The 27,148-nt window shown below is 44.4% G+C and overlaps 1 pseudogene; it reads left to right on the top strand.

Moving 5' to 3' along the window:
- The first annotated feature begins 2,947 nt into the window (after positions 1-2,947).
- The window catches only part of LOC112068527 (nuclear factor of activated T-cells, cytoplasmic 1-like), a 64,702-nt pseudogene continuing 40,501 nt past the window's right edge, over positions 2,948-27,148 (top strand).

Below are 27,148 nucleotides of genomic sequence, written 5' to 3' on the forward strand. Positions count from 1 at the left end.
GTAAAGAGACACACACAGGCAGATATGTAGTGGTGCAAAGATGTTATACACTCTAAAAATTAGGGGCTCAACAAGGGTTCTTCTTAGACCCTCAAAGTTCTTCAAAGAACCTTTAGGGTTCTTGGCACTGATAATTGCCCACAAAATATTTTTCCAAGAATCCATAGGAGGTGGAGTTCATCGAGGAACCTCGTTAGTTGGCGTGGTTACTTGCAGGAACTTAAATTCCCTACTGAAATATTTGGATTTGAATTTGAAAGGACAGCAGGGGCAGGCACTTAACTGAACAATGGAAAGATCTCCTCAATTTAAGGTAAGGTTTGTCCCTTGTATGATCTACAATTATATTGTTTTCTGATGACACCATCTATCTTTTCATATTTGTGCAAAACTTTCTAAAACAGAAAATGGACACAATTCAATGGATATCATTCAACAAAGAGGTAAGTATATGTTGAAGGCTAGCTATATTGGTGCAGATGACTGAACTGCTCACTTTTGTGTATGTGTCTTTAGGTATAAAGACAAGGAGACATACAAATTGGCATCGGTATGTAATGCAGATCAGATTTACCATCCTCCTCCCTTACCTCTTCAATGAATTTACCCTCAAAAGTTTTAGAACACCTACTCATTCAAGGGTTTTTCTTTATTTTACGATTTTCTACATTGTAGATTAATAGTGAAGACATCAAAACTATGAAATAACACATATGGAATCATGTAGTAACCAAAAAAGGGTTAAACAAATCAAAATATATTTTATATTTGTCATGTGTGCTCTCCTCCGGCCTCTAGGTCACCATGCTGCTCGTTATGGCGCACACCTGTCACCATCGTTACGTGCACCTGCGTGTCATTAGACTCACCTAGACTCCATCACTTCCCTGATTACCTTCCCTATTACAGTTGAAGTCTGAAGTTTACATACACCTTAGCCAAATACATTTAAACTCTTCTTGACATTTAATCATTTTAATTAAGAATGTGAAATGTCAAAATAATAGTAGAGAATTATTTATTTCAGCTTCAAATAGCCACCCTTTGCCTTGGTGATAGATTTGCACACTCTTGGCATTCTCTCAACCAGCTTCACCTGGAATGCTTTTCCAGCAGTCTTGAAAGAGTTCCCACATATGCTGAGCACTTGTTGGCTGCTTTTCCTTCACTATGCGGCCCGACTCATCCCAAACTATCTCAATTTGGATGAGGTGGATCTTCCAATCCTATGGCAGTCCTCATGAGCTCCAGTTTCATCATAGCGCTTGATGGTTTTTGTGACTGCACTTGAGAAAACTTTCAGAGTTCTTGAAATGTTCCGTATTGACTGAACTTCATGTCTTAAACGAATGATGAACTGTAGTCTCTCTTTGCTTATTTGAGCTGTTATTGACATAATATGGACTTGGTCTTTTGCCAAAGAGGGCTATCTTCTGTAAACCCCTCCTACCTTGTCACAACACAACTGATTTGCTCAAACACATTAGAAAGGAAATAAATTCCACAAATGAACTTTTAAGAAGGCTCACCTGTTAATTGAAATGCATTCCAGGTGACTACCTCATGAAGCTGGTTGAGAGAATGCCAAGAGTGTGCAAAGCTGTCATCTAGGCAAAGGGTTGCTATTTGAAGAATCTCAAATTTAAAATATATTTAAAAAAAATGTAACCCTTTTTTGGTTACTACATTATTTTACAATGTAGAAAAAAGTAAAAGTAAAGAAAAACCCTTGAATGAGTAGGTGTTCTAAAACGTTTGACCGGTAGTGTATTTATTGCATTTTGTATTAAACCTTTATTTAACTAGGCAAGTCAGATAAGAACAAATTCTTATTTACAATGATGCCCTACCCCGGCCAAACCCTAACCCGGACGACGCTGGGCCAATTGTGCACCGCCCTATGAGACTCCCAGTCACGGCCGGTTGTGATACAGCCTGGAATAGAACCAGGGTCTGTAGTGACACTTCTAACACTGAGATGCAGTGCCTTAAACTGCTGCTCATCCCATAGGCCTCTACATTATTCACATTTACACAAAAACCAAAGGTATGAATACTGTTGTGTGCATGTTTTGTTGATCATCTGTGTAACTACTATTTTTTGGTTCACAGACTTCACCCTATCTACACCTCTTATGAATATAACAGGAAAGCTGTTTGATCACCATGCACCCAAAAAAATCATTCTGGCTATGGATAGGGAGAACATCAACACATTAACATCAACATGTCAGAGGATATACCCATTGGACATGGGGCTCTGCTGGGTGTTTACCTCATATTTTGTTTTTAATTCTGCTTTGCCACTAAAATCATAATAAACACTGAAAACTAAAATAGTTTGTTATTGTTATGCATATTATTATTAATAATAATAGGGGAGGGGGGAGTAGTACAAATGTTCCCCAAAAGGTTCTTCAAAAGGTTATTTGAGGAGCTATTAAAAGGCGTTATTTGAAGAACATATAGGGGTTCCCCCACAGTTTCAATTTGAAGAACCACTAAGGATACTCCAAGAAGCTTTTATTTTTAGATTATTATTTTTTGTAAATATTATTTTTTGATGCACCTTAATGTGTTTGAACCCCAGGAAGAGTAGTTGCTGCTTGGCAGCAGTTAATGGGGATCCCAAAAAAATAGAAATACAAATGGCATATCCATTATCTGATCTTCCTTCTCATGCTCTTTACATGTAAATATTGCATTTCATTTTCCACTAGCCTGCAGCGCTCTCTGAACAGCAACTGTCGCTGCCAGCCCAGCTAATCAACCACGTGTGGAAGTAGCTGAAAACCACAGTGAGTGGAGTGAATCTCAATTAAACGTATCTGCTGGTCAGACATGGAGATCAGCATCACTGTTCAAGGGGCGGTGCGCTTGCGCTGAAGGTGATCCCCGGGTTTATAATCGCCAAGGAGCTCTCTGTAACCAAGCAGTGCGTCACACATGCCCAGACCAGCTAGGATCCCCTTCCACACAATCAATCAGGTATTACAAATCAGTCGCTCAAATAATATTTACTCTCCATGGGAATCATACATTGAATCCCGTCCCTGCGTTTTGATTTCTTTGCTTTATCCAATTGTATCCAAAAGTGTTTCACTCTGCAGATACGATTTGTATTTTTCTTCGAGTCGCTTTTAAAATAATCTACATTCATTTTTTCTTTCTCATTAAGCAGATTTGGCATAGTTTCGAAGTTTTGTTAGAATATAGCGAGAGCGCATCACCATCATCATTAGAGTCCTAAAGCGAAGCTTTATGGCTATTGGATAACGCAGACCTGCGGCTGTCTTCAAAGTTCGATTTCGGACGTGCGGTTACCTTGTCTGTAGGAAAAAATGAAATCTGCTGAAGAGGGTGAGTAGACTCTCCCTGTTACTTTTGAATGTCAGACTGCGTTTAAGAGTAATATTGCATTCATAAACGATAATTCCATCGACATCTGAACGGATGATTTTGCGTGTTGGATAGCTGCCTGTCTTGTCTAGTGGTGCACTTTCTCTTCAGGTGTCTGTGAATGGGTTTCTCCTCTGTTTCGATGCCCTACTATTATACAGGTATGACAATGTAGAAGCGTACTGAATACTGAGATGATTATAGGATATGCTAACAATAAGACGTAGCCTAATTTACATAAACAAAAATATAAACGCAACATACAACAATTTCAAAGATTTAACTGAGTTATAGTTTATATAAGTAAATCAGTCAATTGAAATAAATAAATGAGGTCCTAATCTGTGGACATCAATACAGTCATGTGAATTGAAATTGAATAAAAAAATAGGTAGGGGCATGGATCAGAAAACAAGTCAGTATCTGGTGTGAACCCCATTTGCCTCATGCAGCGTGACACATCTCTTTCACATTGAGTTGATAAGGCTGTTGATTGTGGCCTGTGGAATGTTCTCTCACTCCTCTTCAATGGCTGTGCAAAGTTGCTGGACATTGTCAGGAACTGGAACACGCTGTAGTACTCGTCGAACCAGACCATCCCAAACATGTTCAATGGGTGACATGTCTGGTGAGAATGCAGGACATGGAAGAACTGGGACATTTTCAGCTTCCAGGAATTGTGTACAGATCCTTGCGGCATGGGGCCGTGCATTATCATGCTGAAACATGAGGTGATAGCGGTGGATAAATGGCACAACAATGAGCCTCGGGATCTCGTCACGGTATCTCAGTGCATTCAAATTGCCATCAATAAAATGCAATTGTGATTGTTGTCCGTAGCTCATGCCTGCCCATACCATAACCCCACCACCACCATTGGGCACTCTTGCCAGCGTTGGCATCAGCAAACCGCTGGCCCACACGACCCCATACACGCTGTCTGCCATCTGCCCGGTACAGTTGAAACCGGGATTCATCCGTGAAGAGCACACTTCTCCAGCATGCCAGTGGCCATTGAAGGTGAGCATTTGCCCACTGAAGTGGGTTAAGACACCGAACTTCAGTCAGGTCAAGACCCTGGTGAGGACAACGAGCATGCAGATGAGCTTCCCTGAGACGGTTTCTGACAGTTTGTGTGGGAATTCTTTGATTGTGCTAACCCACAGTTTCATCAGCTGCCTGGGGTCTAAGATGATCCCGCAGGTGAAGAAGCTGGATGTGGAGGTCCTTGGCTGGCATGGTTACACTTGGTCTGCGATTGTGAGGCCGGTTGGACGAACTGCCAAATTTTCTAAAATGATGTTGGAGGCGGCTTATGGTAGAGAAATTAACATAACATTATCTTGCAACAGCTCTGGTGGACATTCCTGCAGTCAGCATGCCAATTGCACACTCCGTCAACATCTGTGGCATTGTGTTGTGAGACAAAACTGCATATTTTAGAGTGGTGTTTTGTTGTCCCCAACACAAGGTGCACCTGTGTAATGATCATGCTGTTTAATCAGCTTCTTGACAATCATCACCTGTCAGATGGATGGATTATCTTGGCAAAGGAGAAATGCTCACCAACAGGGATGTAAATAAATGTGTGCACAATTTGAGATAAGTAATATTTTTGTTAGTGAAAAAATGCAGGGATCTTTTATTTCAGCTCATGAAACATGGGACCAAGACTTCACATGTTGCGTGTATATTTTTGTTCAGTATATATCCATGGTAGCTACTTACGTTATGAAATAAATATTTGGTTTCATCAAAAGGTTTATATATAGTACCCATTAAAATTATATGTATTGAGGGGAAAAATGGTTTATACTGTACATATTGGGGATATGTTTATATTGCCTTAAGGAATGATGAACTTTGAAACACATGGGTCTTTATTATGAGAGCTACATTACATTATGAGGCACACCTCCTATGAGTAGGGAGTGGTGGGCGTGGCAGCGGTGGCACAAAAGCTCTCATTCAGGATGGTTTACTCAAATTGGTTATCCATGCCTCTCTGCCTTTTCTTGCATAAGTAAACAGACCCCATTTGAAGAGAAATTGACCCAAAATGCACAGTGTTTCAGTGTGTAAGTCTAGATTTAATACAATTCAGTCAGAGAGCGCACAACTACCAGTGGTTCTCGTTGGTAAAATGACATCTTCTATGCAATCCATTTAGAATTGACATGGAGACATTGCAAAGCTGTGACACCACTGTGATGTTAAAGGTTATTACATTGTGATTATGTTGTGGGAGTCATGTGGTGGTGCACTGATGTCATGTCTTTATGGTTGCCTCAGTAGTCTCTTAATTCACAGCAGACAGGAGCTCTGGCGACTGCATGCTGTCTGAGACTGGACTGGTTTTAAGAGCTGACTAGTAAGATTACTCAGGTCCGTGTACCCTTAAACATCCCTTCCCCCATTCTCCTCTGTCTGTGCCACATGGGTAGTCAGTCTGTCTCTTATGCCCTCATACCCAGTGAGGGAGCTGGCATCTTGAACCTCCCCTGTTGGGCACAGATTGCACCTTTTAGTCATGTAAACAAACTAGCCATGTGGCACCCCATCATGAGCAACACCATCACAGCAGCTTTCTTTGTAATTAACTGGCGACTACAGTATGTGTTTCAGTGTGTGAGCCAATGAGAGTATGTATGGACCATAATTCTAACTCATTCTATGTATTTGCTTTTCAGATAAATATAGCCACACCCCCAACATCAGTCTCTCCCTGGGCAAATCCTGCCTGCCCTCCCAGTACCACAGTCTCCAGTCTGGCCCCACCATCTCAGTGTCCATCAGCCAGCCTCCCAGCTACAGCGCCCAGAACGACATGAGGACAGTGGGTTACTACTCATCCCCTAGCATCCATCCAAACAAGGCCCCGGTCCTCGAGAGCCCTCGTATTGAGATCACAGCCTACGGGCAGTTTCCTGAGGAGGAGGTGGAAGAGAGCAACAACCTTCCTGTGCCTAAACAGGTCAACTCCATTGTAACCCTGACGTTGCCCAACGCAGATGGCTACCGTGACCCCAGCTGCCTCAGCCCGGCCAGCAGTGTGTCGTCACGCAGCTGTCACTCCGAGGCCTCGTCCTACGAGTCGGGCTTCTCCTACAACTARGAAAACTCACCCCAGAACTCGCCCTGGCAGTCGCCCTGCGTCTCGCCCAYGGGCTCCTCCTCTCTCGCCCTTCCGGGTGATGCTTGCGCCAATGCGGGCTCCCCCCGGCACTCCCCCTCCACCTCCCCCGGCACCAGTGTCACGGACGACAGCTGGATGGGCCAGCAGGGCTCCAGGCCCAACTCCCCTTGTGGTGGKAAYAGYAAATACAGCTTCAACGGAACCYCAACCTKCAAGTACCCCTACTCCCCRAACCACTCCCCRGGGCCGTCCCCTCACACCTCCCCACGCCTCAGRGTCACAGYRGAGTCSTGGATGCCTAACAACACCAACCAGTACACCAACTCAGCCATAGTTGCAGCCATCAACGCTCTGACCACAGACGGTGTGGCAGACCTGGGGGAGGGCATCCCTCTGAAGGCCCGGAAGACCAGCCTGGAGCCTGGGGCAGTCTGCCTGAAGGTAGAGCCTGGAGGAGAGGAGCTCAGCCCTGGGGAGCTTTGCCAGGATGAGTACTCCTCCCGACTGCCCTTAAAGAAGGAGAACTACTGTGGGAGGTTACTGGATGTGCCATCGCACCCATACTCATGGTCCAAGCCAAAGCAATATGTCAGGTAAGCTGATGCAAGACTTTGACTGACTGAAATAATATTCATTATAAGGTTGACAGCTCCAGACAACTAAACTTTATTGAGGTCAAATTAAAGTCAATTCAGAAATATCCATTATGAGGAAACATCCCAGCAAAGCACTGACAATCTGCAGTTGTGTCTTGCTAGATGGCAAACTTTAAATATACCCTCTCCATCTTAGCCCATCTCTGCCAGCCCTTGACTGGCAGCTGCCCTCCAGCTCCGGGCCGTACAGCTTGCAGATCGATGTGCAGCCCAAATCTCACCACCGCGCCCACTACGAGACCGAAGGGAGCAGAGGGGCAGTCAAGGCTCTGGCAGGAGGACACCCTGTGGTGCAGGTCTGCTATCCTCCTTATACTAACATACCGTACTGTTAAAATAGAGTAGTCTGCATGTAATACCATTAGCCCTATCACTCCTCTGCTTACCACTTTCTCCAACCTATTTCTACGATCACTTTCTCTCCAACTTATTTAAATCTCCAGCGCTGAAATAGGTTAGTGGGTATGTGTTTTTAACTCTTTTTTTTATCATTACAAGTCTATAAAGTTATTCGAAAGACGTCATAGTTCTGAATGAAATACCATAGGTATGCTATTAGACAGACCAGTCCGCTCAGTCAGTTCCTGTCCAGACGAGGGTGACTCAAACTTTTCCATTATGTCTCAAGTGCAGGCAGACAGTTGCAAAGCGAGGTAATGTGACCAGTAAAGCTTAGTCATGAGATTAAACCACAGTAACTTTGGTGGTCGAATCAGAAGAAGTATTGAGTAATAGTAATTCTTGGACTACAAGGCCGGTCTTCCCAATCATTGCACCACATCACTGACTTGACTTCAACCTCTGAATAAACCACAGAGTCTACTGTGAGAAGGGAAAGTAAGTCATCAAAGGTGTCTGCAGGCAAAGTTAGAATGTGTTGAGTGGTATCTAGACGGTTGAACGTCTCACATATTCTTGTGCGGTGACACCCCAAAGTTTGCGACCACCCTGAGAATCCAACCAGTAGGCTACAGTGGGGCTGAATGGGAACCTGGGAACGTAGCTAGCTAAGCATATTGAACAATCCCATGTGTCTAAACACCAGCATGCACATCTGTGCTGGGTAGTTTTTCTCTGTGATTAGGTGCTAATGATTTAATGACATGGGGTCTGGGTTACTCTCATCATGAAATGAGAGTGTGCTCTTTTGAAAACCTCCACCTCCCTCCTCTTCCCTCCCTCCCCCAGCTTCTGACCAAACACACAGACTTCCCTTTGTTTAGGAAAGTTCCCGTCTGTAATGCTGACATCATCCCCAGTGGCTTCCTATGGAGACAGCCTGACCAGGCCGGGCTCAAACCACACGTTTCTGGCAGTCTGACGGAGATGTTAGAGGAAACCTCAGAGAAGGCCGCTCAATCTCCCTACACTCTTAGAAAAAATGGTTCCTAAAGGGTTCTTCGGCTGTCCCCATAGGATAACCCTTTTTGGTTGCAGGTAGAACCGTTTTATGTTCCATGTAGAACCCACTGTGGAAAGGGTTTTTACTTGGAACCCAAAAGGGTTATACCTGAAACCAAAAAAGGTTCTCCTATGGGGACAACCGAAGAACCCTTTTTAGGTTCTAAATATAACCTTTTTTTCTAAAAGTGTATCTTCCTGATTACATGGTACACTCTGTGGGCTGTGGACACTGGCTGACTGGTCCTTCTCGCTGGCTCTTCCTATGAGTCAAACCTTGACCAAACTGTGCAGAGTTTGTTCTGGAAGCTGCTTCAGTTCCCTCCTTGTCGAGCACAGCTTTCTGTTCTTTTCGAATGCCACGGCTGCTGCTGCTGCAAGCCACATGCGCCATTTTGCAGATGGCAGACTGAGTAATGCTCTTTTATGGCGCAAATCATTAACTAATGTAAAATATAGTGAGTGAAAATATCTAAAACTGGCCAAAGATAATACTGTAAATGAGGATGTGTATTGTGTAACCATCCCTTGGAGCTGGAGGGGTGGAGAGAGAAATAGAGAGAGGGTTGCCCTCTCCCCTCCTTATTTTCCTCCCTTTCTGGTGCCATGAGCGGCCAGAGTCTTGACATTCCTCTAGTGGGTGATAATACGATCTAGGGAGGGGAGACTGCACTGCCAGTGCCAAAACGAGCTAACTCTAACTCCATCACACACTCCCTACATCCTAAATAAACAGCATTGCTAGGCAGCAACCCATTTCCTTACACAAATATACAGAGCGTTTGCAGGCTCTTAACCCTCAAAGGGATGACATGTTTTGCCTATTGCTTTCCCAACCTAAGCTTAGTTAGCGACCCTCTCCACATCTTCCAGTGATGGAGGTTTTAGGAAGCTCCATAGCTCCCTATAACATGTGGTGGTTGCGGAATCAAGGACCCCTGGAGCCCTGCTGTGATGGAGAAGCACCTGAATGCTCACACAGACAAGCCGGTTTTCATTTCCGGGCCTCTACCAACAATAGGAACACATATTTTCCGACAAGATAGAACTGCCAAAGGGGGCGGAGTTGCAATCTACTGCAGAGTTCTGTCTTACTATCCAGGTCTGTGCCCAAACAATTTAAGCTTCTACTTTTAAAAAGCCACCTTTCCAGAAACAAGTCTCTCACCCTTGCCGCTTGCTATAGACCACCTTTTGCCCCCAGCTGTGCCCTGGACACCATATGTGAATTGATTGCCCCCCATCCATCTTCAGAGCTCATGCTGTTAGGTGACCTAAACTGGGACATGTTAAACACCCCGGGCCATCCTACAATCTAAGCCTGATGCCCTCTCAATCTCACACAAATTATCAATGAACCTACCAGGTACAACCCCAAATCTGTAAACACAGGCACCCTCATAGATATCATCCTAACCAACCTGCCCTACAAAATACACCTCTGCTGTCTTTAACCAGGATCTCAGCAATCACTGCCTCATTGCTTGCGTCCGTAATGGGTCTACGGTCAAACGACCACCCCTCATCACTGTCAAATGCTCCCTAAAACACTACAGCGAGAAGGCCTTTCTAATCGACCTGGCCCGGGTATCCTGGAAGGATATTGACATTATTCCGTCAGTAGAGGATGCCTGGTTATTCTTCAAAAGTGCTTTCCTCACAATCTTAAATAAGCATGCCCCATTCCAAAAAAGTTGAACCAGGAACAGATACAGCCCGTGGTTCACTCCAGACCTGACTGCCCTTGACCCGCACAAAAACATCCTGTGGCGTACTGCATTAGCATTGAATAGCCCCTGCGATATGCAACTTTTCAGGGAAGTTAGGAACCAATATACACAGGCAGTTAGGAAAGCAAAGGCTAGCTTTTTCAAACAGAAGTTTGCATCTTGCAGCACAAACTCCCAAAAGTTCTGGGACACTAAAGTCCATGGAGAATAAGACACCTCCTCCCAGCTGTTCACTGCACTGAGGCTAGGAAACACTGTCACCACCGATAAATCCACGATAATTGAGAATTTCAATAAGCATTTTTCTATGGAAGGCCATGCTTTCCACCTGGCCACCCCTTCCCTGGTCAACAGCCCTGCACCCCCCACAGCAACTTACCCAAGCCTCCCCCATTTCTCCTTCACCCCAATCCAAATAGCTGATGTTCTGAAAGAGCTGCAAAATCTGGATCCCTACAAATCAGCAGGGCTAGACAATCTGGACCCTTTTTCTAAAATGATAAGCCGAAATTGTTGCAACCCCTATTACTAGCCTGTTCAACCTCTGTTTTGCATCGTCTGAGATCCCCAAAGATTGGAAATCAGCCGCGGTCATCCCCCTCTTCAAAAGGGGGAGACACTCTAGACCCAAACTGCTACAGACCTATATCTATCCTACCCTGCCTTTCTAAGGTCTTCGAAAGCCAAGTTAACAAACAGATCACCGACCATTTTGAATCCCACCGTACCTTCTCTGCTATGCAATCTGGTTTCAGAGCTGGTCATGTGTGCACCTCAGCCACTCTCAAGGTCCGAAACGATATCATAACCTCCATTGACCATCGATAAGAGACAGTACTGTGCAGATGTATTCATAGACCTGGCCAAGGCTTTTGACTCTGTCAATCACCACATTCTTATCAGCAGACTCAACAGCCTTGGTTTCTCAAATAACTGCCTCGCCTGGTTCACCAACTACTTCTCAGACAGAGTTCAGTGTGTCAAATCGGAGGGCCTGTTGTCCGGACCTCTGGCAGTCTCTATGGGGGTGCCACAGGGTACAATTCTCGGGCTGACTCTTTTCTCTGTATACATCAATGATGTCACTCTTGCTGCTGGTGATTCTCTGCACCACCTCTACACAGGCGATACCATTCTGTACACCTCTGGCCCTTCTTTTGACACTGTGTTAACTAATCTCCAGGCGAGTTTCAATGCCATACAACTCTCCTTCCGTGGCCTCCAACTGCTCTTAAATGCAAGTAAAACTAAATGCATGCTCTTCAACCGATCGCTACCAGCACCTGCCCGCCGGTCCAGCATCACTACTCTGGACGGTTCTGACTTAGAATATGTGGACATCTATAAATACCTAAGTATCTGGTTAGACTGTAAACTCTCCTTCCAGACTCACATTAAACATCTCCAATCCAAAGTTAAATCTAGAATCGGCTTCCTATTTCGCAAAAAAGCATCCTTCACTCATGCTGCCAAACATACACTCATAAAACTGACTATCCTACCGATCCTTGACTTCGGCGATGTCATTTACAAAATAGCCTCCAACACTCCACTCAGCAAATTGGATGCAGTCTATCACCGTGCCATCCGTTTAGTCACCAAAGCCCCATATACTACCCACCACTGCGACCTGTATGCTCTCATTGGCTGGCCCTCGCTTCATATTCGTCACCAAACCCACTGGCTTCAGATCATCTACAAGTCTTTTCTAGGTAAAGCCCCGCCTTATCTCAGCTCACTGGTCATCATAGCAGCACCCATCCATAGCATACGCTCCAGCAGGTATATTTCACTGGTCACCCCCAAAGCCATTTCCTCCTTTGGCCGCCTTCCAGTTCTCTGCAGCCAATGACTGGAACGAATTTTAAAAATCACTGAAGCTGGAGACTCATATCTCCCTCACTAACTTTAAGCATCAGCTGTCAGAGCAGCTCACAGGTCACTGCACCTGTACATAGCCCATCTGTAAATAGCCCATCCAACTATCTCATCCCCATTCTGTTATTTCATTTTTTTGCTCCTTTGAACCCAGTATCTCTACTTGCACATTCATCTTCTGCACATCTATCACTCCAGTGTTTAATTGCAAAAATTATATTAATTGGCCACTATGGCCTATTTATTGCCTTACCTCCCTTATCTTACCTCATTTGCACACACTGTGTATATATACTTTTTTCCCTATTGTGTTATTGACCGTATGTTTGTTTATTCCATGTGTAACTCTGTGTGTTGTTTGTGTCACAGTGCTTTGCTTTATCTTGGCCAGGTCGCAGTTGTTAATGAGAACATGTTCTCAACTAGCCTACCTTGTTAAATAAAGGTGAAATATATATTTTTATAAATATGGATACCCCCGCTGTTTTCAAATCTGGTAGAGGGCTTGGGCTGTCACGTATAAACGTACAACGTTTAATGTCAAAGATCAACCTTCTTGATATCTGGGTGCATGAGCTTGGCTAAATAGCTCGATCCTGGATAAGGACATTGACATTGCTGATTACAACATCTTCAGGTGTGACAGACTGAAAATGGGTGGCTATATATGTGCTATGAACTCAGCAAAAACAGAAACGTCCTCTCACTCACAATTGCGTTTATTTTCAGCAAACTTAACATATTTGTTGAAATAAAGATTCAACAACCGTGCAACAAACTGAACAATTCTACAAACATTGTGACTAACAGAAATGGAAAGTGTCCATGAACAAAGGGGGGGGGGGGGGGGTCAAAAGTAACAGTCAGTATGCAGTGTGGCCACCAGCGCATTAAGTGCTCAGTGCAATCTCCTCCTCTGGACATCACCGGATTTGCCAGTTCTTGCTGTGATGTTACCCCAATCTTCACCAAGGCACCTGCAAGTTCTCAGACATTTCTGGGGGAATGGCCCTACCGTCACCTCCGATCAAGCAGGTCCCAGACGTGCTCAATGGGATTGAGATCCGGGCTCTTTACTGGCCATGGCAGAACACTGACATCTGTCTTGCAGGAAATCACGCCACAGAACGAGCAGTAAGGCGTGGTGCATTTCATGCTGGAGGGTCATGTCAGGATTCAGCCTGCAGGGAAGGGTACCACATGAAGGGAGGAGGATGTGTTCCCTGTAACGCACAGCGTTGATATTTTCTGCAATGGACAACAAGCTCAGTCCGATGATGCTGTGACACACAGCCCCAGACCATGACGGACCCTCCACCTCCAAATCGATCCCGCTCCAGAGTACAGGCCTCGGTGTAATGCTCATTCCTTTGACAATAAACTCATCTGACATTCACCCCTGGTGAGACAAAACCATGACTCGTCAGAGAAGAGCACTTTTTGCCAGTCCTGTCTGGTCCAGCAACGGTGGGTTTGTGCCCATAGGCGACTTTGTGACCGTTGATGTCTGGTGAGGACCTGCCTTACCACAGGCCTACAAGCCCTCAGTCCAGCCTCTCTCAGCCTATTGCGGACATTCTGAGCACTGATGGAGGGATTGTGCATTCCTGGTGTAACTCGGGCAGTGGTTGTTACCATCCTGTACCTGTCCCGCAGGTGTGATGTTCGGATGTACCGATCCTGTTCAGGTGTTGTTACACGTGGTCTGCTCTGCGAGGACGATCGGCTGTCCGTCCTGTCTCTCTGTAATGCTGTCTTAAGCGTCTCACAGTACGGACATTCCAATMTATTGCCCTGGCCACATCTGCAGTCCTTATGCCTCCTTGCAGCATTCCTAAGGCACGTTCACGCAGATGAGCAGGGACCCAGGGCATCTTTTGATGTTTTTCAGAGTCAGTAGAAAGGCCTCTTTAGTGTCCTAAGTTTTCATAACTGTGACCTTAATTGCCCACCGTCTGTAAGCTGTTAGTGTCTTAACGACCGTTCCACAGGTGCATGTTCATTAATTGTTTATGGTTCATTGAACACGCATGGGAAACGGTGTTTAAACCCTTTACAATTAACATCTGAAGTTATTTGGATTTTTACGAATTCTCTTTGAAGGTTATCTTTTTTAATTTTTTTATGAGTTTATTTAGCCACCCATGGGGGGGTTGTATATGTGAAATCAACTCTTGTGGCATCATGTTCCTTAAATATCACTTTCCCAATTTTTTTGTTGTTGTTGTGCTTTTGGTTATAAAGTACTTACAAAAAGTATTCATACCCCTTGACTTTGTTGTATTACAGCCTGAATTCAAAATTGATCTGTTTCACCTGTCTTTGTGCTTGTCTCCACCCACCTCTCGGTGTTACCCATCTTCCTCATTATCCCCAGTGTATTTATACCTGTGTTTTCTGTCTGTTGCCAGTTCATTTTGTTCATCAAGGCTACCAGTAGTTTTCCCCTTGCTCCTGTCTTTGTTCTAGTTCCTGTTTTCAAGGTTTTGACAATTCTGCCTTCCGTTTCTGTACTTGTCACACCACCCTGGATTATTGACCTCTGCCTGCCCTGACTCCGAGACTGCCTGCCGTTCTGTACCTTTTGGACTCCCTTTTGGACTTTTGTCTGCCCGCTGTTCTAGTAATACACTTTTGTTACTTTGACACTGTCTGCATCTGGTTCTTCCCTAATACTTGATATAGACACACTATCTCATAATGACAAAGTAAAGACATGTCTTTAGAAATCCGTGCATATTTATTGTAAATGAAATGCATAAATATCTAATTTACGTAAGTATTCACAACCCTAGAAACACCTTTGGCAGCAATTAGAGCTGTGAGTATTTATGCACATTTGTGGCCTGCTGGAGGTCATTTTGCAGGGCTCTGGCAGTGCTCCTCCTTGCACAAAGGCGGAGGTAGCGGTCCTGCTGCTGGGTTGTTGCCCTCCTACGGCCTCCTCCACATCTCCTGATGTACTGGCCTGTCTCCTGGTAGACTCCGTCTCATGCTACCACTAGAGTGAAAGCACCGCCAGCAATCAAAAGTGACCAAAACATCAGCCAGGAAGCATAGGAACTGAGAAGTGGTCTGTAGTCACCACCTGCAGAACCACTCCTTTATTGGGGGTGTCTTGCTAATTGCCTATAATTTCCACCTMTTGTCTATTCCATTTGCACAACAGCATGTGAAATGTATTGTCAATCAGTGTTGCTTCCTAAGTGGACAGTTTGATTTCACAGAAGTGTGATTGACTTGGAGTTGCATTGTGTTGTTTAAGTGTTCCCTTTATTTTTTATATATATATATTTTTTTACCTTGTGTTTTAGGTCATTGTCCTGCTGAAAGGTGAATTTGTCTCCCAGTGTCTTTTGGAAAGCAGGCTGAACCAGTTTTTCCTCTAGGATTTTGCCTGTTCTTAGCTCTATTCCTTTTTTGTTTTTAATCCTAAAAATCTCTGTAGTATTGGCCAATGTCAAGCAATACCCATAACATGATGCAGCCAACACCATCCTTGAAAATACAAAAAGTGCTACTCAGTAATGTGTTGTGTAGGATTTGTTCCAAACATAACGCTTTGTATTCAGGACATAAAGTTAATTTCTTCACCCCATTTGTTGCAGTATTACTTTAGTGCCTTATTGCAAACATGATATATGTTTTGGAATATTTTTATTCTGTACAGGCTTCCTTCTTTTCACTCTGTAATTTAGGTTAGTATTGTGGAGTAACTACAATGTTGTTGTTCCATCCTCAGTTTTCTCCTATCACAGCCATTAAACTCTGTAACTGTTTCAGTCACCATTGGCCTCATGGTAAAATCTTTGAGCGGTTTCCTTCCTCTCCGGCAACTGTATTAGGAAGGACGCATATATGGCTGTGTAATGGCATCAGAGAGGATGGCTGCTGTTGTTATTGGCTCTTAACCAACTGTGCTATTTTGTTAGTTTTCTTTGCATTGTTTGTAACTTATTTTGTACATAATGTTGCTGCTACCATCTCTTATGACTGAAAAGTGCTTCTGGACTTCAGAACAGCGGTTACTCACCTTGAATTGTACGAATACTTTTCTTTAATGAGAGGGATTTACTCCAGACACCCCAACAGGCCCTCATCCCCATCTTTCGCAGGAGAAAGAGACGGCGATTTTGCAGAAGGAGATCTGGGTGCATTGTGAGGATCAGGCGACGAGTGGCTAATCTGCCTTTGCCATCCGTACTATTGGCCAATGTACAATCGATGGATAATAAATTGTACAAACTAAAAGCACATATATCCTACCAAAGGGACATTAAAAACTGTAATATCTTATGTTTCACCTAGTCTTGGTTGAACGAGGACATTTAATAACATACTGCTGGCCAGTTACACACTGTATCGGCAGAACAGCAGCCTCTGGTAAGACAAGTGGTAGTGTTCTATGAATATCGGTTAACAGCTGGTGCACGATATCTAAGGAAGTCTTGATGTTTTGCTCGTCTGAGGTAGTGTGGTCTACAGCTTGTGAGATACTGTATCTACCTAGAGAGTTTTCATCTGTATTTTTCGTAGCTGTCTACATACCACCACAGACCAATGCTGGCACTAAGGCCGCACTCAATGAGCTGTATACTGCCATAAGCAAACAGGAAAACACTCATCCAGAGGTGGCGCTCCTAGTGGCTGGGGACTTTAATGCAGGGAAACATCTGTTTCACCTAATTTCAATCGGAATGTTAAATGTGCAACCAGAGGGGGGAAAAAACTCTAGACCACCTTTACTCCACACACAGAGACGCGTACAAAGCTCTCCATTTGGCAAATCTAACCCTAATTCTATCCTGATTTCTGCTTACAAGCAAAAATTAAAACAGGAAGCACCAGTGACTCGGTCAATAAAAAAGTGGTCAGATGAAGCAGATGCTAAGCTACAGGACTGTTTTGCTAGCACACACTGGAATATGTTCCGGGAATCTTCTGATGGCATTGAGGAGTACACCACATAAGTCACTGGCTTCATCAATAATTGCATCGATGATGTTGTCCCCACAGTGACTGTACACACATTCCCCAACCAGAAGCCATGAGTTACAGGCTACATCCGCACTGAGCTAAAGGGTAGAGCTGCCACTTTCAATAAGCGGGACTCTAACCCAGAAGCTTATAAGAAATCCCGCTATGCCCTCTGACGAACCATCAAACAGACACAAAGTCAATACAGGACTAAGATTGAACATGTACTACACCAGCTCCGACCCTCGTCGGATGTGGCAGGGCTTGCAAACAATTACATACTACAAAGGGAAGCACAGCCGTGAGCTGCCCAGTGACACAAGCCTACCAGACGAGCTACATTACTTCTATGCTCGCTTTGAGGCAAGTAACGCAAACATGCATGAGAGCATCAGCTGTTCCGGACAACTGTGTGATCACGCTCTCTGCAGCCGATGTGAGTAAGACCTTTAAACAGGTCAACATTCACAAGGCCGCAGGGTCAGACAGATTTCTAGGACGTGTACTCCAAGCATGAGCTGACCAACTGGCAAATGTCTTCACTGTCCTTTTCAACCTCTCCCTGTCTGAGTCTGTAATACCAACATGTTTCAAGCAGACCACCATAGTCCATGTGCCCAAGAACACTAAGGTAACCTGCCTAAATGACGACCGACCTATAGCACTCACGTCTGTAGCAATGAAGTGCTTTGAAAGGCTTGTCATGGCTCACATCAACAGCATCATCCCGGATACCCTAGAGCCACTACAATTTGCGTACCGCCCAAACCGATCCACAGATGATGCAATCTTTATTGCGCTCCACACTGCCCTTTCACACCTGGACAAAAGGGACATCTATGTGAGAATGCTATTCATTGACCACAGCTCAGCGTTCAACACCATAGTGCCCTCAAAGCTCATCACTAAGCTAAGGACCCTGGACTAAACACCTCCCTCTGCAGCTGGATCCTGGACTTCCTGACGGGCCGCCCCCAAGGGGGCAAGGGTAGGTAACAACACATCCGCCGCGCTGATCCTCAACACGGGGGCCCCTCTGGTGCGTGCTCAGTCCCCTCCTGTACTCCCTGTTCACTCATGACTGCATAGCCAGGCACGACTCCAACACCATCAAGTTTGCCGATGACACAACAGTGGTAGGCCTGATCACCGACAATGACGAGACAGCCTATAGGGAGGAGGGGACAACAACCTCTCCCTCAACGTGATCAAGACAAAGGAGATGATTGTGCACAACAGGAAAAGGAGGACCGAGCACGCCCCCATTATCATTGACGGGGCTATAGGGGAGCAGGTTGAGAGCTTCAAGTTCTTTGGCGTCCACATCACCAACAAACTAACATGGTCCAAGCCAACCAAGACAGTCGTGAAGAGGGCACGACAAAACCTATTTCCCCTCAGGAGACCGAAAAGATTTGGCGTGGGTCCTCAGATCCTCAAAAGGTTCTACAGCTGCACCATCGAGCACATCCTGACGGGTTGCATCCCATCCTGGTACGGTAACTGCTCGGCRGTCTGACCGCAAGGCAGTACTGAGGGTAATGCGTACGGCCCATTACATCACCGGAGCCAAGCTTCCTGCCTTCCAGGACCTCTATACCAGACTGTGTCAGAGGAAGGACCTAAAAATTGTCAAAGACTCCAGCCACCCTAGTCATAGACTGTTCTCTCTACTACCGCAAGGCAAGTGGTACCGGAGCGCCAGTCTAGGTCCAAGAGGCTTCTAAACAGCTTCTACCCCCAAGCCATAAGACTCCTGAACATCTAATAAAATGGCTACCCCAGACTATTTGCATTGTCCCCCCTCCCCCCCTTTACGCTGCTGCTACTCACCTCAATTACCTCAACTAACCAGTGCCCCCGCACTTTGACTCTGTACTTGTACCCCCTGTATATAGCCTCGCTATTGTTATTTTACTGCTACTCTTTATTTGTTACTTTTATTTCGTACTTTAAAAAAATGCATTGTTGGTTAAGGGCTTGTAAGTAAGCATTTCACTGTAAGGTCTACACTTGTTGTATTTGCCACATGTGACGAATAAAATGTGATTTGATTTTGATTAGTATCTTTGTAGTGACTGGCTGTATTGATACACCATTCAAAGTGTAATTTATAACTTCACCATGCTCAAAAGGATGACTTTTGGGGGCTTATTGACTCATGGCATGTCAGCTTTTCATTTTTTATTATTTGTTAAAATTTCTTAAAACATAATTCCGCTTTGATATTATTGGGTATTGTGTGTAGGCCAGTGACACATGTCAATGTAATCAATTTTACATTCATGCTGTAACAAAACTAAATGTGGAAAAAGTCCAGGGGTGTTTCTGAAAGCACCGAATGGGATTTTAATATAAATAGTTTTTCCCCTCTTAAATTGCTTATAAATATTGTATGCTTTTATTGTGGTGTAATTGCAGGGCTCCTTTGAAAAATAGGCCTTGGTCTCCCTCGGGTTCTCGGTTTTAAATACATTTAAATTAAATAAAGTAAACAATGAAATTAATAAATAATTACATAAATAAAAGTAACCCTCTATTCCCTATATACAGTAGTGCACTACTTTTTTATTTTATGTAACCTTTATTTACCTAGGCAAGTCAGTTAAGAACTAATTCTTATTTACAATGACTGCCTACCCTGGCCAAACCCGGACAACACTAGGCCAATTGTGCACCGCCCTATGGGACTCCCGATCACGGCCGGTTGTGATACAGCTCGGGATCGAAACAGGGCCTGTAGTGACGCCTCTAGCACTGAGATGCAATGCTTTAGATCACTGTGCCACTCGGGAGCCTAAAAGGGCTCTGGTCAAAATAAGTGCACTATGTAGGGAATAGGATTCCATTTGAGACGTAAGCGTAACCTTTAGTACACTGTGACCCAGGCTTAGTCCTGGGTTGTTTGTCTCAGCTGGTGGGACCCTGGGGATGGAGATACTTACTGTAGGATCATGCTGTGCCTCAGCCCTTCAATACAGACAGGAACTGATATTAATGGAGGAAATATGTGTATGGGCTGTTGGCCTTGGATAAAGATTCCTCAGAAAAATGTCAACTGTGTTTGAAAGGTATTTCTGGGTTTTTTAACGGGTTGTCAAGAGTTGTGTGTGTGTGTGATACTTTGTTTTTGATTAGACATAAGTACTGGAGGAACAAATTCCTATCAACCATTGTTGATTGGCAATACATTTTTGAAATGTAATTATATGTCTTCCTTCCAGCTCCACGGCTACATGGAGACCGAGCCCCTGATCTTGCAGCTATTCATTGGCACGGCAGACGACCGTCTCCTGCGGCCCCATGCCTTCTACCAGGTCCACCGCATCACTGGCAAGACTGTCTCCACCCCCAGCCATGAGACCCTGCAGTCTAACACCAAGGTGCTGGAGATTCCACTGCTGCCCGAGAACAACATGCGCGCCATGTGAGTACTGTGTGTGTGTGTAGAGTTTTGTCCATGACGGCTGATCAGTCCCAGCTGGATAGTGTGTGTGTGTGTGTGTGTGTGTGTGCGTGTGTGTAAGGCACCAATGCTGACAACTTAATTTGACTCGATTAGAGATCCATTCAACATGTGACAGCCCTCTTCCAATGTTTTTGTTACCAATGAGCGAATACACTCAAAAGCCAAACACTCTTTTTCTCCTGAGATTTGCATTGTGTTGATCCCTTGGCACAGCTGACTGAGACTTCATCTGTGTCCCAAATGGCATCCTAGTCCCTATATAGTGCACTACTTTTGACAAGAGCCTGGAGGGAGGGCTGACCAGCTGGGAATCCTTAGCCTCAACACCTGATTGCCTCACCAGCGGCGCATCCCACAGTGTCTGACAAAGAAAGTTTGGGAGTGTTCAGTTAGTGAAACAGTTTACATTAACTCCATTATAAGGAATGCAGCGTCGAGGAGCACAGCCATGGAAAAACTTTGGTTGGAAAGGCTAATGCCATAAAAGTCTGAAATGTTAGAAGGGAGTGCACAGCATAGATGGGAGGGGGTGAGAAATTAGATATTTATAAAGTGTCTGATGAAGACTCCGTAAAAAGCATAGTTACAGCCAATAGGTTGGCTGGTAGAGCCGTAGAGGGATCAAGGTTAGACCAGTATCCCATGGGTGTTCTCTTTTGGTCCATTAGAAATCTATTTATGAAACTATTAACATTCACAGCATTTGAGTTGCTGGATGGTTGGGATTAGACCTGAAAGCAGTAGTTGCTGAGTACACAGGAAACCTTTCATTGGGGATACGTGTGATAATCTTCTGCTGAAATACTGTTGTCTGATGACTATTGAGTCATTCTATACTGAAATCCCTTTCTGGTGCCGGAGGGAACTTAATAAGCTGACTGTCTAGGTATGTGGTAACTGTCACAGGGATAACGATTTGAGATCTCAATAACGATGGTGTCTATCGAATGTGTTTATCTATGAGCCTCTCTAAAGGTCTAACTAAGTTTATTTTCTATCTGTTTAATGTAGAATTGACTGCTCCGGCATCCTGAAACTTCGCAACTCGGACATCGAGCTGCGGAAGGGCGAGACAGACATCGGGCGTAAAAACACACGTGTGAGGATGGTGTTCCGGGTTCACATCAACCAGCCCACAGGAAGAACATTGTCCCTGCAGGCTGCATCCAACCCCATGGAGTGCTGTGAGTACACCTTCACTATCAGGCCTGGGGGTGGGGGTGGTTTAACATGGCAGATCATTTTGACTTTGGTAGATAAGCACACGTTGCACCATTAAGCACCAAAGCGCTAGATAGAAATCTGAGCAGATCTGCTAATCTAATGGGTTTCTGGCTGGAATCACATCACAAAGATGAAGTGCTATGAGGTAAATGAGAAATGTGGTTAAACCATGATCTCAGCTCTTAAGAATAGACCATTGTTGGTCGCTGATACACTGCCACAAAACTGTTATTGACCAAGCCTCTTTTTTTCATTGTCAAGGGTAATTGTCGGACACATTCTTTGCCAGATCAATTTTTTATTTGTAAACATCTGTAACGACCTGGGTGTTGGGGGGTGTGAAGTCAGACGCAGGAACAGCAGAGCTTCAATACGTTGATTCTTTAATGCCCAACTGGCAAACAAAATGTCCAACACGGACTTACTGGGTGTCATAAACAACTGTCCAAAAACACGGGAGACAAACCCAGTCCACAATACATAAACCACTCCCGAAATCCAAAGCTACAAARGAACAATCCCGCACAAAGAAGCGTACGGGCTGGCTGACTAATAAAGCCACACTAATTACCAATTACCTAAACACAGGTGATACAAATTAACACATAAGGAGGGGGAGGAAAAAGAGTCAGTGGCAGCTAGTAGGCCGGTGACGACGACCGCCGAGCGCCACCCGAACGGGAAGGAGAGCCTGCCTCGGTTGAAGTCGTGACAACATCTGAGTTTTATTAAAGAATATCACACACTTTACGGCGGTTGAAGTTAACCAGGAGGTGATGGCCAAGTATGATATTTGTAAAAACAATAATTTGAGAAAATTATACAATAACAAATACTAAATGGATCCATTTCCTCACCGTTAGGTCAGAGGAATATGTCTCGAGAGCTAATGGCTCTTGGCATTGTTTGTGGTGAGGATTCTTTAAGAGTTGTCAAGCTTGTGAAAATGACTTTGTCTGGATACTCGGGGCTGAAGGGGGAGTGGGTTTGTAATGATTCTGTAGTGAAGACAGTGCTGTCCCCCTCCTGCAGCCCAGAGATCAGCCCAGGAGTTGCCCCTAGTGGATAAGCAGACCCTGCAGACGTGCCCTGCTGCTGGGGGAGAGAAGATGCTCCTCAGCGGACACAACTTCCAGCACGATTCCAAAGTGGTGTTCATGGAGAAAGCCCAAGGTAGGACCTGAAGCTGGAGCTGGATGCAGATGTGTGTGGCTTAGTGTGCATATTTATGTGCGTATGTGTCTACGTGTGTGTGTGTGTTTGGTTTTACTATCCTTGTGGGGCCCAGAAGTCCTCACAAGGATAGTAAAACAAGGAAAAAGGTTATTTTAGGCTTTGGGGTTAGATTTAGGTTTACAATTACAGTTAGAGCTAGAATTAGGATTTAGGTTAAGGGTTAGGTGTTAGGGAAAATAGGATTTTGAATCAATTGTTTTGATCCCCACAAGGATAGGAACACGAGTGTGTGTGTGTGTGTGTGTGTTTGTGCGTGCGCACGTGTGTGTGTGTGCTAGCACTCGTGTGTGTTTGTGCTCTAACTTTCTCTCCCTCTTTTCCCCTCTGGGTTTGAGAAACCCCAGGGCTACTCCCTCTCTCTTCCCCCGCCATCAAAATATCCCCCATCCTGCCAGAGTGCCACATGTGGTGCACATTAATGCGCTGTATTTTTAACCCAGCAGATTTACATTTGCAGAAGTTTCCATTGCCTGTTCAGAATAGGAATGGATCACAAATGCACTATGTGCCATGTAGGCTGCTGTGCTGTCCCTCACAGTTCAGTATTTGTTTCCTCTCTTCTCTCTAAGCCCTCTGTTAGGAAGGAGGGAGGGAGGGACTGCTCCCAGATGTTGATGCTTAGGGTTTACTAACAGCAATTTCCTTGATTAGCTTTAGAAAGGCAACATGAGGTATGGTTTGGGCCAAGGTTGTGCTATGTAAACACATCTGATCATATGGCTCATGAGTCACTCAGAGCAGAGGGGAACCTGTTGCCATTGTGTGAGGAGAGGAATTCTAGGTTTGTTGGGTGGGGGCTCGAGCCCCATTATCATCCCCATTATCATACAATAGTAGTGTGAGATTGTGTGAAAGCTTTGCTATATATCTTTCTACATCTCTTGATTTCTCCTAATCTCTATTGCTATTAATTTATGTATGTGAAATTTTAAATATTTTAAATATTTACCTTGCCCAGAATTCTAGATAACTCTCTTTTTGGTTTATAGTTTTGTGTGGTGCAGCGGTCTAAGACACTGCATCTCAGTCCAAGAGGTGTCACTGCAGTCCCTGGTTCGAATCCAGGCTGCATCACATCTGTCCGTGTTTGGGAGTCCCATAGGGCGGCACACAACTTGGCCCATTGTCGTCCTGGTTTGTTCGGGGTAGGCCGTCATTATAAATAAGATTTTGTTCTTAACTGACTTGCCTAATTAAATGTTTAAAAAATATATATATTTTTAAATTTGTGTCAGTTTGAAGAAGATCAGTAGCCCCCTCAGATCTGTTGAAGCTAAGAAGACTGTCTTTAGGTCCTAGCACAGCCTCTGGGGTGGCGTTGATGCTCCCATGGAAACACCCTTAAGCCAGCCTTAAGAAACGACGGAGCAATTTCTGCCTAGTGCATCTTTAATTGGAATGTTTTTTTATTATTGTTTTGTCCATGCCAAGGCCGAGGTCTAAAAACGGTTTAACAATCCTTCTCATAAATCCTGAATAGGGGATTCTGTTGCCACAGAGGGTTTACCCATTTTACCAATGGAAAAGTTTCCTATGAATATTCCAAAAAACAACTCCCAGATTTTTGAGGCTCCTACTCTAGAGAATAACTAGCCTATAACGTATAGGTCGTGTGTGTATATAACTTTGTGTATGTCAGTACGCATGTGTGGTGCACACATCCGTGTGTGTGTGTGTGTACACAGGGGTAAGAGAGTGTTGTACTCAGTGACTCATTGCCTCCAACACTCTACGCAGCAAACTGGATGTAGTCTATCACCGTGCCATCCGTTTTGTCACCAAAGCCCCATATACTACCCACCACTGCGACCTGTATGCTCTCGTTGGCTGGCCCTCACTATATATTCGTCGCCAAACCCACGGGCTCCAGGTCATCTATAAGTCTTTGCTAGATAAATCCCCGCCTTATCTCAGTTCACTGGTCACCATAGCCTCACCCCCCCCCCAAAAAAAATATCTTCATACAGGAGGAATCCCTGTGTCCCTGTAGTGAGGTACACTGACATTCACCTGCTTCTCAGAACCAGTCCAGCCCCATAAGCAGCAGCTCATTATGACGACACAGTCCTGCCTCAGAGCTCCTGTCCAGTCTGTTGCCGCACAGTTAGAGGGAGCAGAGATAACATCAATGCAGTTGTCACCCGTGGTTACAGTGTAGAGCAGTGGTGTTCAATGTTGGGGGAACTGCTGTGGGGTCGCCAATGAAATTATATATTTTTTATTTTGGGGGGAGAGGAAACAAAAAATGAGGAGTACCGATTATGGTATGGGACAATCTACAAAACATTTTGAGAAAGATAATTTGACAAATAAAATTTTATTGAGTAAATGTGTATTCATTTGTTAATAAAAGATACAAATTAAATGAATTTAAGGTTATTTGTTTGACTGATTTTAAGGTTGTGCCATTAGATTTGGGGTGGGGTGGGGTCACAATAAATTCTTAGGGAAAAAATGGGGTCCCCGCTGAAAAAGTTTGAATACCGCTGGTGTAGAGCACGGAGATCCTTATAGGAGATTACACTACAGCCCTTAGATCTCCCAGACATCAGGCTGTAATGTGAAACTGCCTCAATCTGACCTTGCTTTCCATTCTCTCGAGCCTCAGCCTGCCCAGAGATGGGCTCTTTGATAAACCTCAGTACCGCTTAGAGAAATTATGAATCGCTTAGCCGTCACTTTCTCAAGGTTTTGCCCCTGAATTTGTTTTCAAATTGATGTTGGCGGCTGAAGTTTGTTGACTCAAAACACAACATTATGTAAAGGTGTGAAAAATTGAGATTGCTTTTGTTTGGATTTGGATCTCCAGACCAAGATTGATAGGTTAAGGTTAGTCACCAGATTCATTTGCACTTCTGACATTTTAATGAGAACTATAAGTCATGCAGAATGTTACCCTTTTCAAAATGGTGAAACCTATTTTTTAAGCATGTCAAGTTGTGTGCTTGTGTTCACATTACTGTAAGAGTATCTCGATGGTGTGTGTCTGTGTCTGCACATCATTTCCCAACCACCATGAGTTAAGCCTGAGAGAGAGTGAGAGCAAAGGAGATTTGAGGGTATCCTCCTAGCAGGAAAGAGACGTGGAGAGAAAGTCCCTTACAAAAAGAGTGCTTTCACATCTGGGACTGGCTGGCTGCCTGGTCTACTCTAGGCAGGCTAGAAGTAACCATGGATAATTTGTCACTGTGTCAGAGTCAGAGACCCACAAGCCTCCAGTTTCACCAGTTTCCCCTACATGAACCGACCGACTACTTTGTGACCCATGACCCAAAGCTCACCGTCTCCCTATGAGTCAGAGCCAATGAGGAGAGTCAGTCCAACCAGGTACTGTACAGACCTGCCCTGGAACGGCAACAAACCTACACAGGCCTGGGTGTTCTTGGCCAGAGGTGTCTATTATGTCTACAGTATGATTGAGGACCTCCAAATAGAATTTTGTGAGAATGATCAAACTTCAAGAACCTTGCCAGGTGGTGGAATTACCCAAGAAAATGATAGATAACCATCCGTCTATAGAAGGGAAATCTGAAAGTGCCTGAGGAGGATGAAAGTGGAGTGAATAGTGTTTCTTTCGACAGAGATTAATTGTATTTTTTTTGGTTAGCGGTTTAGGGGTCTTTCTCCAAGTAACGGTTAGCTGTGGGAGGGGTGCTCTACTCTGTGTTACATGACTGGTCAGTGCTTCTGGATCCAATTCATTGCATTTACAAAATAATGACTTCCACTTTGAAACCGTTCAGCAGTTTGGCCGGCCTCGACACTTCAGAGAACTGTGGCTGGTTTCATAAACAAATCAATTACGCGCACATAAACAGGGAGTTTATGTTTTATAAATTACAGCGTACTGTTCATAAAAACATATTTGAGGAAAACCAGAGAACTGATGATGGCACAGAGTGTAAAGTGATATATTGTAATGTAAACTCAGCAAAAAAAGAAACTTCCCTTTTTCAGGACCCTGTCTTTCAAAGATAATTCGTAAAATCCAAATAACTTCACAGATCTTCATTGTAAAGGGTTTAAACACTGTTTCCCATTC

The sequence above is a fragment of the Salvelinus sp. IW2-2015 genome, unplaced genomic scaffold (genome assembly GCF_002910315.2).
Source record: "Salvelinus sp. IW2-2015 unplaced genomic scaffold, ASM291031v2 Un_scaffold560, whole genome shotgun sequence".
Classification (NCBI taxonomy): Eukaryota; Metazoa; Chordata; class Actinopteri; order Salmoniformes; family Salmonidae; genus Salvelinus; species Salvelinus sp. IW2-2015.